The sequence below is a fragment of the Sorex fumeus genome, unplaced genomic scaffold, assembly GCF_029834395.1.
Source record: "Sorex fumeus unplaced genomic scaffold, SorFum_2.1 ptg000191l, whole genome shotgun sequence".
Lineage (NCBI taxonomy): Eukaryota > Metazoa > Chordata > Mammalia > Eulipotyphla > Soricidae > Sorex > Sorex fumeus.
This window is the reverse complement of record NW_026606248.1, coordinates 4,670,080-4,692,567: the sequence shown is the minus strand read 5'-3', so window position 1 is coordinate 4,692,567 and position 22,488 is coordinate 4,670,080. Positions and strand designations below refer to the sequence as shown.

The following is a 22,488-nucleotide window of genomic DNA, read 5'->3' as shown; positions in this document are numbered from 1 at the left end:
GTCTTTTATCAGATTTTTATTGCATTGTCTCCTGGACAGTGTTACACATGATATAAGCTTCCAATTAGGACAACATACCCTCCCCCCTGTACTGTGCCCTGAAGCAAGTCTCATTTGGGAAATCTAATTATACCTGCTTATTTCCTTGGAATAAAAGACATTTTTGGATCTTTTATCAAGTGTGCTTCTTGTAACTGGAGGATGTTTGTGATGGTGCTAGATTTTTTATTTTTTTGTTTTTAGTTTTTTTTTTTTTGAATCACTGTGGGAAAAGTTACAAAGCTTTCAGGTTTAAGTCTCAGTCATGTAATGATCAAACACATTTCCCTTCACCAGTACTTATTTTTCACCACCAAGAACCCCAAAATACTGCCCCTTCCACCCCTCCCAATGCCTGTGAGGCAGATGAATTCTACTTAACACTCTATCTACTTTGATTGCATTCATTACTGCAACAAAAGATGCACCGTTATTGTTTAGAGGTTACACCCAACAATCAGAACTGCTGAAAAGGCATTGTGAAACAATTTGTTTTCTACAGCTGGTTATGAGAACCATATAATTTTGGATTTCTGATATTTTACTTATTAACCCTGGAGGTATTTCTGCCAAGAGCCCGATATTGGTTTCTGTGACTCTGGAGCCATGGCCATGCCGAAGAACTGCTCGTAGGGGGCAACTCGTGACCTTGGTAGGGAATGAAGGAGAAGCCGGGAACACCACGCCTTCCCATGAGGTTCCAGTTGCCCCATCACCACCGGCTCATACCTGGCTTTCCAAAAAGCTCCGAGACAGCCACCATCTTGCTCCCCAGGGGGGAAAAGGCAGAAGGGAGCAACATCCCTTCCCTCCCAGGCAGGCATGCTACTGTGGATTAACGCATAGTCCATTCACTTTTCTGCTGCAAGCTGCGGGGTTCTGCATTAAGTCCTTGTGCTTCTGAAGCCATGGCCGTGCCAGAGAGCTGCTTGTGGGGGACAACTCGTGACCTCGGTAGGGCGAGTGATGGTGCTAGTTTTAATTCTTTTTTGTTTGTTTGTTTATTTGGTAGGGGAAAGGTTTTCCTTGAGAATCCATAAGATATTAACTGATTTTTATTAATGTATTTATATATTTATTTGAGGTTCCCAGGACCGCAGGAGCCCTTCCTGTTGATTCTTAGGCAATGGGTCCAGCAATTCAATGCTATTGCTTAAGGCTGCATTGCTGCCCAAGCTTTTCTATGCTTGAAATTATCTGTTCCACCCAAGAGGTGTTGAGGCACTTCCAGGGCTCTTCCCAGCAATGCTTAGGGATCTGAGAGGTACCAGTGATCAATCAAGGTCAGATGTAAGCAGGGAATGTTGCTTAATCTCTCACTATTGCCCCTGTACATCGTATCTACTTTTAAACCTAATTTTACAGGACACTGTCTACAAGTCTTTGCAGATTCACTTAATTTTTTTACTGAATCATCATGAGATATAGTTACAAGGCTTTCATGATTGAGTTTCGGTCATGCAATGATTGAACATCCGTCCCTCCACCAGTGTACATTTCCACCACCAGCATAATCACTTCAGTGAAGTTCTTTCAGGACTGAAATCCTGAATCTCCTTCACTCTCAATCCTTACTTCTTTTGTCATTGAGCCACAATCTCCTGCTGCTGTGGAACTGAAAATTCATGGATGTTTCTAATCTGGAATTAGCAGAAACAAAAATATGATCCTTGTGGTAATCATTATCCCATATTTTCTGCTATCAAAGTAATAAATGGAATGCAGTTCTAAGCATACAGTGATCTTTGACATTGCCATAGGCACACACATACATACAAAAAAAAATTAAAGCTGATTTACTAAGATGCAGCTAGTATTGGACTTGTATTTGTCTTGAATCCAAAAGTGATGGTGAAAACAAAAATAAAGAAAACAAAATAAAGATCAACTATGGGAAATATCAATCTTGCTGACTCAGTTTACAAAAGAATCAGTCCCTTGGAGATGAAATTGTGCTTTTTGCAGTTAGTGTGAAACTAGAATTCTTGGCATTTGTATTCTTACCTAGCCTATTTTTTAAATCATACCTCTTCTCCATTTCTCATCTAGACATTTTTTTTCTATCTGCTTTCCATACTAATGTCTCCCAGATCTGCTTTTTAAATTAAATATCATACTTAAAATATTAATATCCTTTGCTATTTGATTCTTTGTTTATTCATTTTATGCAAAACACAACAGTGAGTCCTCCATCTGTATTAAACGTTACTTTATAGACAGACTCAATGACTTATTAATGACTGTTCTATAATATGGAGGACTAGGGATTTATGTAATCATGCAATTGTTACTTTAAAATGCCGTGCTAGTATTACCCTATAGGGAAAAAGTAAAATATATCTATCTTTCTAAATAAAAAAGAATTGCTTTGTGATATTTACTGTAAACATAAATAAGTATTGAAACTTGACCAAGTAACTTAAGTCTCATAAGAAGTGTGCTCAAGTTTTGAAGGGTTTTGTCATGTAAAATTTTGTAACATTTGTATAAGTAGAAAGTCATATTATTACCACATAGCTCAATTATCACAAAGTGCATAACCGTGGCCATATTCGGGAAATAGTATTTCCTTTACACACACACACAGACGCGCGCGCGCGCGCACACACACACACACACACACACACACACACGCCACATTTCTCTGTTTTATTATTTTGATAAAGAGTTCCTAACAGGGAGGCTAGAGAGATAGTACAGTGAATAACATTCTTGTTTGGATGAGGCTGTTACAGCCCCAACATATGGTCTTCCAAACCTGTCAGGATTGCAGTTAGAAGTAAACCCTGAGACCACTAGGTGTGGCAAAAGGAAATGAAAAGAATTCTAAATTGTAATGCTGTCTAATTTATCAAGTTTTCCCACTATAGTTACTGGTGTTTTTTTTATTTTTTGCATCCTATATTAAATTTTTTTTTGCCATCTTCCTGAAATAAAGCTATCCAAGCCTCATTTGGCATATACCAATGGACTTGGAGATTAATGCTTGGTTCTGAAATATATTTCTGAGTTTAGATTATCAAATTTTGCACTTGTGGGGTAAGAAAAAAATAGAAACTAAAGATTGCCCCTTAGAGGGAATATCATAGAATAAATTGAAATTCTGTTTTCTTAAGTTCGCATTTGAGAAGACTCTTCTAAGTGGAAATGAATAAATTAATGAATAACCCAATATACTTTCTCTTGATAACTAATTCTATCATAAAACTAGTACACCCAAGTGTTTTGACTCTAAGTTTATGATCCATTACACCAACATAACCCATAGAATATTCAGTTGATCTCTAATGTCGCAGTATTATAGAATAAGAAACCAAAGCTCTTCTGGTCAAGTAATTTGTGGCATTTTAACTCTCTTAATGATTAACTATGTGAATTACTTAAGCCTTAGAAATTGCATAGAAAAAAAGTACTTCATTATTTAACCTAGTATTACTCAAGTTATTCATTAAAAATGTCTCCTTTGGTAAAGAAGTGTTAGCACTGTAGCACTGTCCTCCCGTTGTTCATTGACTTGCTTGAGCAGGCACCAGTAACATCTCCATTGTGAGACTTGTTACTGTGTTTGGCATATCGAATACATCATGGGTAGCTTTCCAGGCTTTGCCATGCGGGCGAAATACTCTCAGTAGCTTGCCGGGATCTCCAAGAGGGACAGAGGAATCGAACCCGTGTTGGATGGGCTGGCCACAGGCAAGGCAAACGCCCTACCGCTGTGCTACCACTCCAGCAGTGTTTAACAATTTAATATCAATATTATTGTTTATAGTCTTTATAAAAAATGTCTTCAGTCTGTTATTGGTGTGTGTGTGTGTGTGTTTGCATGTATGCACAGAGTAGCAACTCTGAAACTCTATTATTTTTACTGCAAAACATATACAACCAGTAAATATTATCCTTGTTCAAATTTATCTACTCAAATTGTGTGCTCTTTTCCTAGTAGTAAAATGTTTCTTACCTTCCCTTTCTCAAGGGCAGTTCCCCCATGTCATAATAATTGAAAATTAAGAAGGTACAGAGTTATAATTAAATTGTCCCCTTTGAACCCTTGTTGACTTAAACTGCATACTAACCACATTCGTTTCAGACAGGAGTAGCAAGAAATATTCTGAACACCAACTGCTACAAGATAACATAACAAGCTTTGACAGCTTCCTAATTACCCTACTACCCAGTAGTTAAAAATCCTTTAAATTGTAGCAATTCTCTTCTTTGCACATAAGTCAAAAAGTATATCTAATTTGCTATTTAATTGATATCTATATTGGTGCTTTAAAAGAAGGAACACTCCCCCAGAATGCTTAACTACTAATGTGTAACCTTTAACCTGCATGGGAGAAATAATTATAAAAATAATTACTCATACTAGCAACCACAATTATTTCAAGAATAGATAAATTTAAAAACTAGCTCAGCAGATTGAATCCTTTTTATAGGAGTTAATCAAACTTTCTCCTCGAGTAAACTCATGTTCTGTAAATAACTATATTTTCCTTTATACTTTATTTCCTCTTGCTATACTTTATTTGACTTATCTATAGAATGGAGAGTGGGTTAAAAGCGTTGGCATCATTGTGAACATTAATAATAATGACATATAAAAAGGACAGGTTTAAATTCACAGAAACGATTATATTTTAATTTTAATGTAGGAGTATTGCTATTTATTCAGCCATTGGTTAGACTGATTGAGTTGAGCATCATCTCCACCTTACTTTTTTTTTCTTTTTTATAAATTTATTTATTGAATCACCGTGAGAGCAGTTACAAAGCTTTCAGGTTTACGTCTCGGTCATACAATGATGAAACACCCATCCCTTCACCAGTGCCCATTTTCCACCACAAAAAAAACCTCAGTATACTCCCCTCCCCACACCCTCCCCTACCTGTGGGGCAGATGATTTCCACATTACTCTCTCTCTACTTTGATTACATTCAATATTTCCACCAACTGATACTGCTATATTTCCACACCAGACCCACCATTATTATTTGGGATTTTACCCCAACACTCAGATCTGCCAAAAAGACACTGCACTGTAGCACTGTCTCCCATTGTTCATAGATTTGCTCGAGCAGGCCCAGTAACGTCTCCATTGTGAGACTTGTAACTGTGTTTGGCATATCAAATATGTCATGGGTAGCTTGCCAGGCTTTGCCGTGCGGGTAAGATACTCTCAATAGCTTGCCAGGCTCTCTAAGAGAGGCGGAAGAATTGAACCTGGGCTGACCGGCTCAACCACCTGCAAGGCAAATGCCTTACCCGCTGTGCTATTGTGCTATTGCTCCAGCCCACCAAAAAGGCAACTCCAAAATCCTTAGAACTGATTCAACTCAAAACCAACAAATAAGCAACCCAACAAGCAGGGGGTAGAGGAAACTTGAGTGTGTTGCCTTAGATCCTGCATCATTTTTCATTGAAATGTGAAGGAAAGAGATGGGGGAATGAGGAGCTCTTCTGACCATAACATAAAGGCAAAGTTCTTAAACATTCCGGTGATGCAGAGTTAAGTAATGATGCACATCAAAGTTCAGAGTCAACACTGTGTCAGCACGTGGCACAAACTGTAATAAGCGATTAATAATAAAAAATAAATAATAAATAAATAAAAGGAATTAGAAATGGAATTCAAATATAAAAGAACAAGAGAACATGAGAATAGGAAACAAAATAACAAAAACTAAAGCAGACTAAAATAAACCATAGAATGGCCATAAATGCCAAACAATTTCAATAATTTATCTAAATGATCATTTTTTTTACTTACCAATTAAGACATACAATAGCTGAAGGAAAGGCAATGGGCAAAAACCCTTAAAAATTAACTCTGCATTTTTGTAAACTTAATTTCAATTTTTTATTTATGTCATAAACTCATTACTATAATTTCTCCAGTTCAAAATCTTCAGAAAAATCAGTTATAGTTGGTTTTGGAACAATTATTACATCAAGTGTTGTGTATCATATATCACTGTATCACTGTCATCCCGTTGTTCATGGATTTGCTCGAGTGGGTACCAGAAACATCTCCATTTGTCCCAGCAGTGAGATTTTAGCAGCCTCTCTTTACTCGTCCTTCCCAAAGGTGCCACATTGGAGGTTCTTTCAGGGTCAGGGGAATGAGACCTGTTATCATAAGTAAATCTTCATAATATGGCTAGAGTGGTAGTATAGCAGGCAGTGCCTTGTATATAACCTTTCATGCGACCTACCCTGGTTTGATTCCTCCATCCTTCTCGGAGAGCCTGGCAAGTGACCAAGAGTATCCCTCCCGCACGGCAGAGCCTGGCAAGGTCCCCATGACATATTCGATAGGCCAAAGACAGTAACAAGTTTCACAATGGAGACATTACTGGTGCCCACTCGAGCAAATTGATGGACAATGGGAGGACAGTGACAGTGCAGTGCTAATATATAGATCACATTGAATTTATCCATATGTCTCTGTTAGTATAGCTATGTCAAGGTCTGTAATATATAAATTAGAAAAGAAAAGAGGATATCAGGCATTCATCAATATACCCCATACATCTTATTAATGGCTTTTTTCCTTCAGTCTTCTTTATCCTTTTACCAAACACCTTTCCAAAAATAAAAAGTTGGGGAAAAATGGCTGGGCCACAACTGGCTGTGCTCAGGCTCAGGGATTACTCCAGGTCCTGTGGTCAGGGATCAATCCAAGCCATCCTCAGGGATCGTATGTGTTGCCAGAGATTGAATTGGTAGTCTGTATGCAAGGATAACACCTTAATTCCTGTATTTTCCCTTCATTCTCAGAGAAAGGTATAAGAATTTTTGAAATTCTCATACACATGTAGGCTATAATTCATGTAAGTATTTTCATCGCCCCTTCACTTCTTTTTCTCCAATCTGTGAGAGAATCTAAGGGGAAAAACCATTTCTCAGCTCTCATTGACAAGTTATATAAAGAAGCACTTCATTGATTAACTCCTTTAGTTTCCTCCTACATTCTGATGGACATGTATTTACTTGTGTGACTTCTTTGAATAATACAAAAGGATGACTTCTGTAAAAAGCTATATAATTATACTAACAACATAAATTCAAAAGTTACTAAAAGACTAGGGAATCTGCGCCAGGCTGTTTTCACTCGGAGCACCCCGGAGGGGGTACAGTGAGAGCCCTCCCTGACCCAAGGGACCCAGCTCCGGAAGCCAACCTCCACTACCCAGCCGCTGCCACTTGTCCCAGGCCACTTTCCGGACACATCATAAGACACTTCCTAAATTTTCCCATAAGTAATTACCACAACGTATTTGATGGGGTTCTGAAAATAGGCAACAAATCATATATGCCTCTCAGAGAGTCCGGCAAGCTACTTGAGAGTATCCCGCCCTTTCCGCACAGGCAGAGCCTGGCAAGCTCCCCGTGCCGTATTCAATATGCCAAAACCAATAACTATAATAGGCCTCATTCCCCTGACCCTGAAAGAGCCTCCAATCATTGGGAAAGACAAGTAAGGAGAGGCTGCTAAAATCTCAGTAACTGGTACCTGCTTGAGTAAATCGAGGAACAACAGGATGAGAGTGATACAGTGATACAGTGATACTTAAAGGCCTAAAGACTTAAAGACTTAATTTTCTGTTGTCCTAAAGTACTCAGCCAAAGTACTTGATTCAGGTCCTTTAGTAGAGTAATGGAAGTGACATTTTAATGATATAGTCCAGGTGGTAAAGTGCTTGCCTTACACCCAGCCAGCCTGTGCAGAGTCAGAATTAAGTCCTGAGTAATACTGGGTATGACCCAATTTCCCCTTACCAACCAAAACAAAACAAAAAATTATAGATTCTCCCCCTAGAGAAATAATCACGTATTAACAATATAGAGCAACAAGATCAGAATTTTTAAATAGACTATAATCTTCATCTAAGAACCACTAACTAATGACCACTATCAATTATTATTTTGTTACGAAACAGGATATATTGTAGAGGCGGGATGGGGTGGTGAAGACTGGGGAGCAGAGGAGGGACTCAGGACAGAGCATCTCTTAAGCTCTCAAGAGAACCATGTCCAAAATTTGTCTAGGGACTAGTGATGTGGAATGCATTTGGCCCAACAGTCTTTCGGGATGATTCACTTTTCAGCAATTAAGTTTTCAGACTAATCTGAACTTTGTAAAGCCCCCTTCATGGGGATGTGGATCTTGTGGAGTTCAGGGAACTTAACTTTGCCTGAAACAAAGCATCAATTGCATGCTCCTTATTCTGCAGTTTGATATGGATGGATGGGCATTATGAGTTGTCCAGTGTGGTCCATAGGCATTGTGCTCTGGGACTTTCTTAAGTGTGTCTCACCATCCCTCGCACATACCTGTTTGGAGCCTGAGGCTGGGGTCAGCATGTGTGCAGACAGAAATGTCCATCAAAGAACTCTCTCCAGGGTCCCTTACAAAAGCCCATACAAGTCACAGGCTTTGACACTAACAAGGAGGCTGTTTGCTGTTTATAGCCATTGCAAACTGGGCCCCATAGAGCAGAGAGCACTGCCACTTTAATTGGCTACACAAAATCCACCATTTATAAATCAGTTCTCCAGTTATCTTGGAAACTGCATAGAATACAATATTTCAGATGGTATATTGGAACTTGAAAAAGAAAGGCCTAAATGCCATCCTTACCTCTTCCTAGATAATATGATCACAGGCAAACTACCTATTTCCAGCTCTGTGCTCTCTACATCTTTAGTGTTCCATAAGGATAGACTATATATACTAAACTCACATGTAAGGCAATACCCTACATGCACACTGAGGTATGTTTTCTATTGTTCACTCTAAAATCCATTTGCTTTTTGTGTATTGTCTCAGGTTTGTCTATTGGAATGAAAACCAGAGTAAAGAATTTGCTCTTTGGAGACCTTTGGTGAAATGAAGAGATATTAGCAGATTGAGAATTGTGGTGGAAATGAACCTTTCCATTTAATTTCCAGGATCAAGAGGTTTATCCCTCCAGACCTCTTATGAATGAGGATGGAAAAGCAAACCTTGTCAATAGGCAAAAAAGAATCAGCTCATGATCAAAGCACAGAGATTCCCTCTGGTACAATATTGATTAAGATTTAGAGGATTTGTATTATTTTTGTTTTTGTTTATGGCTGGGCTAGAGTGATAGCACAGTGATAGGGCGTTTGCCTTCTGTGCAGCCAGCCCGGCTGAGATGGGTTCGATCCCTCCACCCCTCTCAGAGAACCCAGCAAGCTATCGAGAGTATCTCACCCGCACAGCAAAGCCTGGCAAGCTACCCGTGATGTATTCGATATACCCAAAACAGTAACCACAAGTCTCAAAATGGAGCCGTTAATGGGCCCTCTCGGGCAAATCAATGAACAATGGGAAGACAGTGTTTATTTGTTGTTTTGTTTGTTTATTTTCACTGAAATACAGTCAGAAGAACATTACCCAAAACACTGTCAGCAGTAAGAAAACTGTCTTTATTCTTATTTTTATTTGCCTAGATCTTTATTATTTTAAGGAATAATTTGGAAAACATATCACCATGTTAAACTATAAAAAATTAAAATTCATATATTTTTGGAGGGGGGCCCGGAACAATAGCACAGCGGGTAGGGCATTTGCCTTACATGCAGCCAACATGGCCAACCCGAGTTCGATTCCTCCGCCCCTCTTGGAGAGCCCGGCAAGCTACCGAGAGTATCTCGCCCGCATGGCAAAGCCTGGCAAGCTACCCATGACATATTCGATATGCCAAATACAGTAACAAGTCTCGCAATGTTACTGGGCCCGCTCGAGCAAATCAATAAACAACGGGAGGTCTGTGACCCGTGATATTTTTGTTTATGGCCTTGTTTACAGGCTATGCTTAACAGTGTTCAGGGCTTACTTCTGACTTGGCAGTCAGCGTTCATTCATGGCAGGGGACTCTAGGGGTCACCAGAAATTGAACCTAGTTTTGTCATATGCAAGGCAAGTGCCATAACCTTTTTACTAATGCTCTAGCCTCCCCAAAGTAATATTTTACAATTCTCCACATGATAAAGGGATTGATATTACAGTATGTTTCAGTGATTTTATCTGAGACAGGAAAAATTCAAGGTAACAATAAAATTGTAATTCTTCATGTATTCACATTTTAAAAGTTGTAAAAGATAAAAAATAGTTATAATAGCATATTCTACCCAATCTATTATACTAAATGTAAAAAATCTTCAACTTAGTGCTTATTTCCAATATAGAAAGTTATTAACAAGATATTATAAAGCATCCCTGGATCCAATTGCAATGTGGGTGTTTTAAGACTTACCTACAGAATCAAGCAATTCTTTGATACCAGTAAAAAGGCTCAGAATTCAACTAAATTTAGACTACTGGTAAATGGCTCATTCCCCCAAGACTGTCTACTACTTCAGATGTTAGCTACAAGCCCAAGATGTTACCTAGATTTTTGTCCAGCTTTCTCTGTATCAGAGAGTTCCACAATTTTTTTCTCATGTTTAAATAACGTCTAGAATGGCACCTAGAATTCAGAAACACAGTTTACATACTAGATCATTGATTTCCACAAAGGTTCTATAATAGTACAATTGAAGGAATGTGTAGGACAAAGTATGGGGAAAACATACACTACATACATGCCATCTCTGTGCATACTGTTTCAGAATCCTTGCGTTCACTAAATAGAAGTACCTGCACTCCCCTCTGCTTGGTTTTATAGAGGTTTCAGCATATAGGCATAACTTATTAACTTACTGGCCTTTGACAACTGAAATCAACCACTGGAATGTCTTCCCTTTTAAAAAATTAATTGATTTCTTACTGGTTTCCCTGAAAACTAGCCCCAATCATCAACTGATTTTTTAAATATTAACTTCATTTAATTAAATATTAAATATTAACTTAACTTACCATAAGAGACACCATTAACACTCTCGATATTTAGAAAACTACAAGATAGTGGTTTATTTTGCACATCTGAATAAAATGAATACATGTTTTTTGCACTCTTTACAAAGCTTGATATTTTCTTTTTATATTAGAAATGAGTTTATTTTCTCACATAGAGATTATTATTCTTTTTAAGGTGCATGTAGTCTCATTGTATTAACTCTGAAATTTTACTTTACTTGAACTATCATTAAGTTGCTTTTTTATGTCCCAAAAGCATGAAACAAAGTAAGAGTTTTATAAATCTTGAAGGAAACTGCCCAATATGTACAGAAAAACCTTCACAGGTCTATCAGGTGGTAAGAAGAAAAGGGGCCAACCAACTGGGAGCAGAAAAAGTAAAGAACTTAAGGCAGGAACTCTACCCCTGGGCCAAAAGATAATGTTTTTTAACAAGAACCATCATCAGAACCGTTTAAGATAATGGGCTCATAACAGATAGAAAAATTGCCATTTGGGACTCAGCCAATCACTTCACAAGCTGTCAAAAATCTCTGAGATCACTGATAGTAACTTTCTGAGTAGGAAAGCAGAGAAGAACATCAGAAATATTGCAGCTAAGTTATATTTCTGTGTGATATGATTATTTAGCCCGCTTGAGCAAATCGAAGATCAACAGGATGACAAGTGATACAAGTCATGATTATTTTAGAGATATATATTTTGGTAGGGTTGTTCAGTTCTGTATTATTTGTTTATCTTTTTCTAGATTTCTTTTATTGAATTTATCTTTTGTGAGAGACAAGTACTTGCTATTTACTCTATAGTTTATCTTAAAAATATTTATGTATATACATGTGTATATGTATGTATATACATATATATGTGTGTATATATATATATTTCCCTAATATATATGTATATATATATGGGGTAAAGCGATAGCACAGTGGGTAGTGTATTTGCCTTGCATGTGGCCAACCCAGGCAACCCGGGTTCGATTCTTCCACCCTTCTCAGAGAGCCCGTCAAGCTACCGAGAGTACCTCGCCTGCACAGCAAAAGACTGGCAAGTTACCTGTGACTTATTCGATATGACAAACACAGTAACAACAAGTGTCACAATAAAGATATTATTAGGCCCTCTCGAGCAAATTGATAAACCATGGGAGGACAGTGACAATGATATATATCTATGTATGTATGGGCATGCATATATGTATATATATATATATATATATATATATATATATCGGGCCAGAGCGATAGCACAGTGGTAGGGAGTTTGCCTTACAAGCGGCCAACATGGCCAACCCGAGTTCGATTGCTCCGCCCCTCTCGGAGAGCCTGGCAAGCTACCGAGAGTATCTCACCTGCATGGCAGAGCCTGGCAAGCTACCCATGATGTATTCAATATGCCAAACACAGTAACAAGTCTCACGATGGAGACGTTACTGGGCCCGCTCGAGCAAATCGATGAACAACGGGAGGACCATGATATATATAAATCACAAACACATTTCAGATAGCATTTGATAATTACTACCAAAAAACAAATGTTTTATTTTACCCTGATTGAAAGGAAGAGATAAATATTCTTGGGATTTAGAAATTAACAGTAATAATTACCTCAGTTAATTATGCCTCAATACATTGATAAAAGCTTCATAAGGAGTTAAGTGTTATAATTCCTGGGACACTGTGGTAGGTTCTTATCACTTTAAAAACTCCAGAATCATCTTAGAAAGGCAGCAAACTTCAATGAGTTTTGTAGCATTTCTAATAGAAACTATATACATGCCAGAGATAGAATTTCCTATTTTCAGAATTCCCTGATCACTTGTCTTGAAATTTGCCTTGTCTTCTTCAAGACCATCTCAAAATACAGTTTATGACTCTGAAATATTGACAGAATCTGGATATTAGGGTATAACAGTGAGATTTCCCTATCCTCATTCATAACCATGTCTTTCATCTTTTCTTGTTTGTTTCAGGGGTATCTCTCCCACAGCGTCAGGGAGAATAACTCCACCCCCCACCACTTTTCCAGGGATACTTAATTCAGTGGTGGCAGGGCTCATTAGGAGCTCAGAACAGTGGTGATGCTTTGTGAGAAGACTGGGACTAACCACACCTTGCCTGCCTACCCTGATTCTCATTCTTGGGGGACCAGGGAGTGCCAGGAAGAGAACTCATAGCCTCCAAATGTTAGGCTTGTCTCCAAACTTTTGAGCTATCTCCTCAGTCCTATAAAAAATTTCCGAAATCTCTATCCTCTTATTCACTTACTTGTTACTGACCATCACACGTGAAAATAAAAGTTTCAAGAGAACATTCTACTTCACTGTCATATGTCTGCCTATAAAACTTAGGAGGCTCTCAATGAAAACTTTGAAATGAAAGGTGGCAGCTTACTAAAAAGACCACTTGACTAAAAGCCAGGGAAAACTGAATTTCCAAACCCACTGAGATAAATATGTTAAAGAACAGGAAGATTTAATTGCTGCCTTTATAAAATAGGATGATTTATCACTGCCCAAAATATGGGTTTCAGAGTCAGAATTTCCTATGTATATCACAGAACTCTAGATGTCTAAGATATAGGGTAATATACTAAAACCTTTATATTGCAATTTTCTCATATTTTTAACTGATGCAAATGCTTAAAATAATCTACCCCATAAGATTGCTGGCAGGATCAGATATACTTTTCATAGTGTATAGCAAGATTGACTATTTCCAAAATATTGGAATTAAATAACCCTGTTTTTTAATATATTTATATCAGTGGGGATGGAAATTCATTTTTTCCTGGCTTTCAGTCAGGTGGTCATTTTAGTAAGCTACCACCTTTCATTTCAAAGTTTTCATTGAGATCCTTATAAGTTCTACAGACAAATGACAGTGAAGTAGACATTCTCTTGAAACTTTTATTTTCATGGTGTAATGGTCAGTAACATGTAAGTGAATAAGAGGATAGAGATTTTGGAAATAGTCTATCTATTGGAATTTCAATATTGACTATTGAAACCAATCAATAACTATCAGCTGCTCAGTGACCAGCATTATGAGATATAGGGAAGAAGTTTATTTGAAGTACACGCACAGCTACCCAGGCTTATATTTCCAGATTATGACATTACTCCTCTCAAGGACATAATCTATATTCTAGTTGAGCCTTCTAATACTTTAGTGTTTTAGTCAACTTTATAGATACAGTGATCATCCTATTATACTCTTCAGAATTGTAGAGAAATATGTTGGGAAAAGGGGCTTTTCATTGACATAGCATCATGAAATTTTGCTATAATTAAAGAGTGAATGGAAAAAATTCCTTTTACTAATTCACTTTAGTTATAAGTATTCTTTAAAATAATTCAGAATAGGAACCTTAAACATAGTCAAGAGGCCACTTGTCATTCATATGCCAGCCAGGGTTCAATCCTCACCAGCCAGACTCCTCCAGGAATGACTCCTGAGCACAGAGATAGGAGTAAACCCTAAAAACCTCTCGATGTGGCACTAAAACAAGCAAACAAATTGAAAATATTCAGAATATGTTAAAAGTTTTCAAATGAAGTCACTGGTTTGCTGACATGTATTCAAAAAGCTGTGAGAAAGAAGTACTCCTTTTGGTTATAGAAATTTTAAGGAAAATAAATAAAACTTTTCATTTCTGTATTGCTCTGGAAATATATATGCTAGAATTTCAAGTATTAGGGCTGTAGCCATAATATAATGCTCACTTTGCAAAGGTAGACTTTACGTTAGTAGAAAATTGAAGTGTACAGTAATAGTTTTATACACAAAGAGTAAGGTAGAGCTATTTCAAAATGATATAAATCTGAAATTGGTATTTAAATATGGCTAAATGAAGGTGTCTAAAAGCATGTGGAAGCATTCTAACCATTTTTCATCCTGTTGCATATTAAAGTAGAAAATATTCAATAGATTTAAGTGATATACACCCAGTATAATCATATTTAAAAGAGAGTATTTTTAGAATAAATCATTAAACATTCTGAAGCTGTAGTGTTTTATTTGGAAAAACCCAAGTTAGTGAAAGCACATATCTAACCACATGGAGAAACCTTTTTTTAACTTTAATTGTATTTTAATTGAACTGAAAGTTCTTGGTTCTTTTATTTTTCTATTTTTCTACTTATTTAAGAACATAAATATTTCCTAAATTATATGAATAAGGAGTGTGATTTAAGTGTGTAGGATACCTTATATCTGCCTCTTTAGCCATCAAAGTATTCACTAAGCCTTAAGATAAGAGCTTTCTGCCAAGATTCATACAAATACTAGAGTGATAACTACTCTTTTGGTACTAGGAAAGTGAAATAAATCTTGTGTAAGAAAACTGTTGCTGTTTATTGTTTTCAAGTACCCACTAAAATGCAAGAAAAAATATTTAGTTACTTAAGTGTGCCGAAGACAGACTTGACAAAGTCATATTTAAAGTGGAGAAGGAAGAAAACAAAATTTATTTTGTTGTCATTTATTATTTCATTAGTTTATAAAGGGAAGTAAAAGTGAAGTTCTCGGGTAAAAGATTTGCCAAGGAAGACATATTTGGTTGAATATTCTCATTTGTTTTGTGTTTTATCTGGCTATGCAAAAAGTCAACTGAATAGGAAACATACTATAGTATTTAAATCCTTATCTCCAATTTAGTCATTCTGGTACAAACTGAACACAGGTAGATTATGAAAAACTGTGTTAGTTCCCTTGAACTACCAACATAAATTAACCTAAATTGAGACTTAGAGCAACAAAAATTTGTTCTCTCCAAGTTCTTAACTCTAGAAATATGAAATTAGTGGCAAAGCCATGCTCCTTCTGAGACTTAGTTGAATTTCTTCTTTGTCTCTCTCAGCTTCTAGTAGTGTCCATGATTACTGGCGTCCCTTGTAACTACTCAACTTTAATCTCTGCCATATCATTACATGGCATATTTTCTTTGTCTGTTTCTTATGGTGGTGTTTTGTTGTTGTTGTTCTATTTTTGATTTGTACTTTTGGCATAAGGATGCCAGTGCTAAGGGACTAGAATCAAACCTAATGACTTAATTTATATATCTATAAAAACCCTTTCTTAAGTTTTAGAAAAAAATTCACAGATTTATTGTTCTGGAGTTCTACCTATATTTGAGGGGAAAACAATTTACATAATAATAAAGTTCATTGAAAAAATAAATAATTAATATTTATTTAATCTTAATTGGAATTACTAAAATTTTCTTAGCCATATTAAGTGATTATAGTGATTTCTGAGTGTGGTGACGACCAGATGAAGTAGAACGACTGATACTTTTAAAGCTTCTATAAGCATCATCAAAAAGAAGTTTTAAGAACATTGAGACATTAGTAGAGCAGTTAGAGACACAAACTAAAGCGGGCACACTGCTGTAGAACTCACTGCCCAGGTGAATTGGGATAGCATGTGATGTCTCAGTGTCTCATGCCTCAGTTTCCTCATAAAATGTAGGGACAATAACACTATAAGTAGTTGTAGATATTAAATTAGAAAAATGCAGCATTTAGAGTAATACCGAATATTATCGTATATTTAATGCTTACAAACAATAAAGTAAAAAAATTATTAGAGGACTTTTACAGTTGAATAATGGAGGAGAAAAAAAGAAAAATAAGTGATTTCATGAAAGGTCTACATATCATTTTATTTTTGTTCGCTTGTGTTTTTTTTTTAATTCTGTTCTGTTTTGAAGCAATGCCTGGGTGTGTTCAGGGCTTACTTCCTGACTCTGCACCCAGGGATCACCCCAGAATCCTGGAAGGACTCGGAGACTACCTGGGTTGCTGGTATTGAACACAGGTTGACTGCAAGCAAAGCAAACTCCCTACCCGCTGCACAATTTCCCCAGGCCCAATATATCTTAAGTTCCTACAAAATACAAATTAGGAAATTTCAGATTTCAATAAATTAAACTGTTGGACGAACATTAGAGGTAGTTAGAAGATACTGAGCAATGACTAATTAGAAACTACATTGCTTATCAGATCATATACTTCTTTAAAGTTGTTTTACTTTGTACATTATTTCTACTGTTTTTTTTTATTAAATAAAGTAGGCTTAGTGCATCAAGAAACATAGTAAGTAAACACAGCTCAAGGGAGTTTAGTTATCAAACATGAAGAAACAACAATGAACTCACACATCTAATTATAAGTATATGTACGTTTAAATATCTTTACTATGCATCCATAAGGAAGGATGAAATCGTGCAGCTTGCTGTAACTTGGATGAACCTGGACTATGTCATATTAAGTGAAACAGTTAAAAGAAGGAAAATATTGCATTTTATCATTTATATGTGGCATATAAAATAACAACAGGAGGGAATAAATGGTACCAAAGGCTGATAAACCCTGCGTTACAGGAATGAAAATACCAAAGGAGAGAAACGGAGTGGGACAAGAAGAAGAGGTAGACTAGAGGGAACAAAGGGGCTTGGACATGGCGATGGAGGATAAGGGAGGTATTGGTATACATTAAAGCCACTAGAGCCAACAATACTGCAGGTTTGGAAGGGATCATATAACCTAAAAATACATCTACTCAGGAGGTAGACTGGACTGTGGGAGGGAACCTGGTTAACGGACAATGATACTGGTTGTAGGACTGAAACTGGAAAATTATATTCCAAAAGATGGAATTCAATTAACATTGAATTAATTAATAAGTTATTAACTAAGAACTTATTAATCAAGGTTTCTTAAGTAAATGTAAATGCCTTCAAAAGCCTATTTTCCACTGGATTGCTAAATTAAGTCACACATAAATTACTGAGCTCCTTGACAGGGTAGACTCACAGGTAAGAGCACCACAATCAGTCTCTGGGACCTTAGGATGTCAAAACATGTTCCCGCTGCAGAATTACTTAAGAGCCTACAGTATCAGGACCATGTTAGTGGTGCCTGTGGAACAGATAGCAGAAGCCCTACACAGGGTGCTATTCTGGTTCTGAAGATTTACTGCAGAAATGAAGGGATCTTCCTTACAACACCCACATTCCAATTCCAGTCTCACCTGTAGTTCCCTGTGAGACCAATTATGACTAAATTAGCAGATTCGAAATACTTTCTGCCAAATATTTACATAACTTTTTTTGTAAACACTTGGTGACATTTCCAGGCAACATTATATAGTGGTTAAGAACACTATTTGGAGCCAGCAAGAACTGGACAAATGCCAGATATAGCATATGACTACGTGACATTGCAAAGCCATTCAACTTCTTTGGGGTGTTGTTTCTTCACTGAAAAGTACTAGTAATTTCCCAAGCACTACCAGAACAGATCCCTGTGCACAAAGCCAAGAATAACCCCCGGGCCCAATTGGGTGTGACCCCAAAATAAAAATAAAGATCCACTAGGGATGATATTGTCTCTAGACTAGTGTATGTTAAAGTTTACTAAATTTCCTGGCATATGTTATAGTTTTTATGATAAGAATTTAAGCTCCCATAAAGGAATAGCTTCTATAGCATTAGAAAGACTTATTAAGGGGCTGAACTCCCTGCGAGGATGTGAGAGTGAGTTCAGGGTTAGGAATATGTAAGGATACATGAGAATGAGTAATTATTGCACCAGAGAGTCATAATTGCCCTTGATACTTCATTAATTTCCAATATGACTATGTTAACCTTCTTAAATGTTCTGAAGTAGTGATGTATTTTAAAAGAGATAGTGTTCATTTTTAATATTACTAAGTATTAAATAAATATCTATAATCATTCCCCAATACTAAGAACAACAATAATATGCATGATCTGAGTGGAAATTTCAGTTCCTAATTTAAAAACAAGCCTCAAAATAGTAAAAGATAATGCTACTAAAAACTTTTTCAGTACCTTTAACATTTTCTAACCAATAATATTCACAAGTCTAGGAAAGAGTCATAACAAAGTTTGTTTTTTCATATAACACCAGTCAATATCCCAAGTTCTTTTCTATCTGTTGCACTCTATCTTTACGAAACGTCTACACCACATAGTGGTTATATTCTATTTTTTTGTTTAATAAAAATTTTATATCCACATTTCAATAAATATAAAATAATAATTTTTATACTTCCTCCTGAACTTATCTCTGTATAAAAGTATTACATACTATTTATAAAAATATAATATAATAAGTAAACATCTTCATAACAAGACAAAATATAAAATCTCACTTTTCAAATCATAAAACACATTGCACACTCATATGCATGTTGGCATGAGAAATTGATCACTCGCACATTGCCATAGGAACTTGTTAAGGTTGGCATCAAAGTCAGATAAGTCAATGAGTTAAATGTAAAGGAAGGTATTGCTTTAAAGGAGGGATCTGGGCACTTTTAGTGGTGGGTGTGATATGGTAATATTGTACCCTTCAAATTGTAAACATTTGCACTCATAAGTGATGTTACCACAGAAAAATAAGATGTAATAAAAAGAAATGTCAATATCAGACAGTATTATGTAGTAAATTAAATATGAATGTGCAATTTTATTTTTAAAAATAAGTAAATGCATAGGAAACAATTCAATTTTCAACATTCAGCAAAACCACAATTTTCGATCTATTACATCTACATAAGAGTAAAATGATTCTAAGTTGTTTATTTTCCCAGGCTGTAGGATTTTGTTTTGTATAATATCAGATTGCTGTTTCTCCTAGGTAGCCTATGAAAAGTATTTATGAAGAAACTGCCCTGTATATTGAACTTCTGTCCAATTAAATAGTAATAGTTGACAAGTGAATGAACAGGTGAATGGATGTTTATTTAAAAATTCAAATAATAGTACTTATTCCTTTACATATAGGAGCTGGTAAGGTATACAGAATTGAGTTTTATTTAGATACTTAGCCCTAAAAGATATTAAAATTTTTGCAGCAGGGTTGCACCAACTTCCTACCACTAACATAATTGTTTTTATAACTTGCTCAGTCCCCTATGCTTTGGTTCTCCTGCTAATGTTATCACAACTAAAATCTATAAATAATTTTTCCTGCATTCATATCACACATATTTTGACAAAATAAAAGTGGTAAGCAGGGCCAAAGAGCTAGAGCAGCAGGTAAGGCATTTGCCTTGTACATGCCCAGCCCTGGTTCAATCCCTGCCACCTATATGGATCCAAGTCTGTTAGGAATAAGCCCTAAGCATAGCTCTGTGTAGGCCCCAAACAAAACAAAACAAAACAAAAAGGGGAAACAAAATTTTCTTTTGATGGGATTGCTCTTTGAAATAAAAACATTTCTCTACAAAAATGCATAAGTATATGCCTACAGGTTTTCACACATATCAATACCAGTTATGATAGCTATTAGTTAATGAAAGAGATTCACTTTACACTAATATCAGTACTTCATTTACAAATTTATTTAGCAAGAGCTTTTATGGTGTTGATTTTGATTTGGGGTTACACGTGATAGTTCTTGAGTTTACTCCTGGTTTTCCGCTCAGTGATCACTCCTGGAGATGCATGGAAGACCATTTGTAGCGCTGGATGTGGCCTAGTCATACCCCCTGGACTATGACTCTGACCCATAAAGTGCTTCTATGATTGAAATTTTACAAGTTCTTTCTAAATAGATACCTTTCATGAAAGGAGGTCAGTCTAGAACCTTTATATTCACAAAGTAATAGAAACTGAAGCACAGGAAATACCACAAAGTATTTTAAAGGAATATTCAAGCCCAGGGGCTGGAGTGATAGAACAGTGGGTAGGAGTTTGCCTTGCACGCGATCAACCCTATTGGCCCAGGTTTGATTCCTCTGCTTCTCTCAGAGAACTCAGCAAACTACCGAGAGTATCTCGCCGACACAACAAAGCCTGGCAAGCTATCCGCGATGTATTCTATATGCCAAACACAGTAACAACGTCTCAAAATGGAGACTTTACTGGGCCCACTCAAGCAAATCGATGAACAATGGGATGACAGTGCTACAGAGCTACTCAGTTCCAGTGTTTAAAAGAGTTTGCTAAACTTGGTTTATTTTTGCTATCTCTTGTCTTGGGATAGTTATACAGATAGTGGTGGTGATGGTGACTTCTATAGGAATAAAATGTACATATATATCAATATTAAATAATAGAATAAACTATATTGAGGAAGTTGTCGGACAGAAAAAATATTTTATTCTATTTCTTAAATAAGAAACCATGAAACAGTCATCTTTGGAATAAGTTCAAATGACTACTAGGTTGATAAACATAATCTTTACACTGCCATGTTCAGAATTGGTATGGATGACCACAGTTTTCTTTTACAGTCAGCTGAAAATAGTTTAAATGAGTCATCCTTCTCTTTTGGATCATATGTTGATAATATGAGTTTTTATGGGTCAGGGGAATTGGTTTTCCCTGAATTGAGTTAGTGATGAATTAATTCTCATGCCTTAAAACCCTAATTATTACTTCTGAAGTTACATTTATTCATTTTACATTAGTATACTTATGCCACAAGTACTTAGTTATAAACATTAAAAATTTCACTAAACTTCCTTAAATAGTTTTTCACACAAAATTTTAGCTATTCTAGAATCTGACAAATCAGATCATTTTAATAAACTGCAGCAAACATCTCATGTTGAAACAGCTGTAAGCACAATATGCAAATCTTGTTTACTGGTAGCTTATGCTCTAGAGAAATAATCTTTATATGACTGCTTTATTATTTACAGTAGTTTCAAAATTTAATTTTTGTCAACATTGACAGATGCCATCCATGTTAATACTTGGACTAGTATATATGGAAAAGGCTAACATATGCAGAGATCTTGTGTTTGTGAGCTGATAATGTAGTTGACAAATGGGTTTAACAATATCCAGTCATTTCTGAGAATCTGATGAAATTCACCTGAGGTCTTTGGTAACAGAGAGGAGGAAGGTCAAAAAAATCTGAATGAAGGAAGAAGAAAGCAATGGCCCTGGAGAGCAGTGCATATAATGAAAGCATGACAGAAGATGATTAATTATATTTCAGAGCCAGATAATTCCCAGAGAATATGTGTGCATGATAAAAAGTTTCTAACCTTTCCAGCTGTAATTAAATGAGGGATTCACAAATCTAAGCTAAGTAAAGACTATTTTGTTCCAATAGCGTGCTAATGCACATATTGAAATTGTTTGTTTTAAATATGAATATCACTAAATGACTTGCAAAGTTTGCAAAACTGAACAATATTGGGAAGAAGTTTTGCCCCAATGGATAAAAATGTCTCTAAGAAATGATCAGAATAGTGAAATAACAGAGCAGTTTGGAAATATTTGTCCTGGTATAAAATATCTCCAGTTAAAGAAACTAGAACTAATTCTTTACTTCTATTGTTTCACATTGTTCTGGATTTAAGTGATCCGCTCAATACTTTTCGTATAATATGAATTAGTTTTTTTCTTTATATTTTGTTTTTTAGATTATTAAATTCGAATGGTCTGAACTTTTTTACTCTCTCTTTTTCTCTTTCTCTTGGCATTTCATTATTTTATTTCAGACAATAAAAAGCAATGAGTCAAGAAAACATAGAAAAGCCTCACAGATTTTATGAGGTGGTTTGCTATGTTACAT

The 22,488-nt window shown here is 36.1% G+C and overlaps 1 non-coding gene across 1 annotated transcript; it reads right to left on the bottom strand.

The window, feature by feature from the left end:
* Positions 1-8,431: 8,431 nt before the first annotated feature.
* LOC130017345 (small nucleolar RNA SNORA70) lies at positions 8,432-8,568 on the bottom strand. Its single transcript, XR_008791387.1, has one exon. It is a non-coding gene; the product is annotated as a small nucleolar RNA SNORA70 (small nucleolar RNA).
* Between the last annotated feature and the right edge of the window lie 13,920 nt (positions 8,569-22,488).